This window comes from Microtus pennsylvanicus, chromosome 12 (genome assembly GCF_037038515.1).
Source record: "Microtus pennsylvanicus isolate mMicPen1 chromosome 12, mMicPen1.hap1, whole genome shotgun sequence".
Classification (NCBI taxonomy): Eukaryota; Metazoa; Chordata; class Mammalia; order Rodentia; family Cricetidae; genus Microtus; species Microtus pennsylvanicus.
In genome coordinates, this window is record NC_134590.1 from 86,455,988 (window position 1) to 86,458,829 (window position 2,842).

Genomic DNA, 2,842 nt, shown 5'->3' on the forward strand with positions numbered 1-2,842 from the left:
TTAGATCAAATTGAGAATAAAAGCTCAACATCAAATATTGAAAGCAAATGTAGAGAGACACTAGAGCTTTTAAAAGTAGCATGTAATTACTTATCACTATATCCTAAATAAAATCCAATATTCAGTCATATGAAATTTCTAAATATTTATATATCCAAATAATTATTATATGTTATGCTAAACTAGTAATAATTCATACTTTCAAACTACTATGAATTGGCATACTTTTCCAATATTTTATATTTAAGAGTGTTACAAATAACTGTGTGCATATATTATGAAATAAAGCATGCATTAATGATATTTTATTTATGTCCTCTGACTCATCAGTTTTTTTTTATTTTTTATTTTTTTTATAAAAAAGCAATTTATTCCATTATAAGCACTTACACAGTTAGTCAGGGAGAGTAGTAACAGGCCTGATGGTGAGACAGGTCAACCAAAATGGAGATGGCTTCAAACTATAGTGGTCAAGGACTAACTCCTAAAAAAGCAACTCTTATCAAGGATTAATTTAATTTTAAAAACAAATACAAACTAGCAATTCACTCTTTCTCAACTTGACAGTTTACCAGTGGTCTGACTGTCAGTTAAAAACATACATCTCACAACTTGGTGGTCCCAAGTTTAAAAAACAAAAACAAAAAACTGCACAACAAAAGCCAAGTGAAGTAGGTATCTGAGGTAGGAGTATAAATATTGCAAGATGTCATTTTTATTCCTGAATAAAATTTATTAATTTTTATAAATTTATAAATTTTTCCTCAGGAATTTTCTAGTAATAAACCCAGGTCTAAAGTAGCTTCAGAAATGGGGCATATTATGTATGATTATTTTTCTTCTTAAGCTATATCCCAAATTTTTCATATTCTCAAGAAAGTGACTAGAGTGGATAAGAAATAAGTGAAGTAGGTGTTCAAGCCAGGAGTATAAATATTGCAAGCTGTCATCTTACAATATTCATAGAAAATAATCACACACAACGCCCCATTTCTGAAGCCACCTCAGACCTGGGTTTGTTACTAGAAAATTCCTGAAGAAAAATTTAAATATAAGTCTGTGGCTTTGTTGAATTAAGCCCCCCAGCTAAAGATTTAGAAAACACCCATGGTTTGGGCTAATAGTATTGTTGGTGGCACCTATTGTAGCCGGATAGCTGAACAAAGTCTGTGTCTCAAACCAGTGTTAAATCCATCTCAGGGTTCAGAAGAAAACAAGGGAAGTCTAAATCACAAGTGCAGACATGTCTAGGATCCTTGTCCTTCTGGATCCACACTTCCTTCAGGGTCTTCATCATTGTAAATGTTCTCTGCCATCTGCCACACTTGCATGATATTGTCTTCTGATACAGAACAAATCACCCAAGGTTCATTGGGATTCCAGGAGAAATCAGATATCTTGGCAGTGTGACCACCATGAATAAACAGCAACTCTGGTGGGCCATCTTCTGCATCTTCTGGGGACTGTTCTTCTCCAATTTTACTTAAATCCCAAACATTCAACCTACGATCAGTACCGCTAGAAGCCAAAATAGTCTCATTGTGAGGTGACCACTGAACTTGGAATACTTCATCCTTATGTGATTCAAAGGAATGCAACTTGAGTTTCAGATTTCTCAGATCCCACAAGGCAACAGTCTTGTCAGCTGATCCTGTGGCAAGAATGAACTCACTGTAAGGATTGAAAGACAGGCAGTTCACTTCAGCAGTGTGAGCATCGACTGAGTGGCTTGGCTTGGAAGTATTGTTTGAACGAGTATCCCAAATCATAAGTTTCTGGTCATCAGCAACTGACCCAAACAGAGACTCGTGGAGCACATGCCAGGAAACGTCCTCTACTACTGCTGTATGCCCCGTGAAGATGGTCTTTGCATCCACCACTTTTCCTTCCTTTGGAACTGCACTGATGTCCCATAGGCAGATGGTATGGTCATCTGAAGCACTGAGTAAGTGCCCACTGAGATTTGGATTCCAAGAAAGACCATAACCTTCCTTCTGATGTCCGCGGAGACGCAAATCTGGGTTGCACTCTCCAGAAGGGTCTGGTTTAGAAGGATGCTTTGTGTAGTCAAAAACAAGCACATCACTGGATGGAGTCTTTGTTGCAATGATGCAAGGGTTCTGGGGCATGTACCGAGCCCTGTTTACTTCTCCTTCATGGTTGATCTTGATTTCTATTTCAATTTTCCCACTGACTGAGCCAAAACCTCCAAATTCTCCTTTCTCACTGTCATAGTGTGAGGCATCAAACTGAGCATCATCATTAGGGAGCTGCACACTGGCTATCACCAGGTGGTTTTGTTCATCCGATGTGTGTGTTCCCAGGACAAGTCGATGAATGCTGAAATCTTTCCCCTCAGGCCTGGTAACATCTGGAAGCCACTGGGCAGTTAAACTGGGCCACTCCAGAGCATGGGTCATCACCAAATCATAAAGAAAAGGGGTGTTTTTCTTCCATATTCTGTACTCCTCGTTGATCACACATTCTTCCACCGCGTCGTCAAAGGCAGCTTCCTTGTCAGCCATGGCGGTAGGCGAGCCGGGAGGGGCTGGGGGGATCCCAGGGTCGTGCGTTGCAGGAGGGACAGGGAGGCGACGAGCTGACTCATCAGTTTTTTAAAATAAGTTTGGCATAATAAAAAAAGCTGTTTTATCCCTATATATGCTTTAATTGGCAGAAGGGTATTGTTGATTCTTATTCTTTTTAAATGTCTCCCACAACATATTGGACACAACAGCGGGTAACAACTATGGTTCATCTTTAGGTGTTAATGGCTTTTAATCATCCTTTTTGCAATCCTCCACAGGAGGTTATGCATGTTTGGTTATCTAAAATTCAAGAC

General features: G+C 39.1%; 1 pseudogene; it reads right to left on the minus strand.

The window, feature by feature from the left end:
- Positions 1–341: 341 nt before the first annotated feature.
- Positions 342–2,594, minus strand: LOC142832185 (histone-binding protein RBBP4 pseudogene; annotated as a pseudogene).
- Between the last annotated feature and the right edge of the window lie 248 nt (positions 2,595–2,842).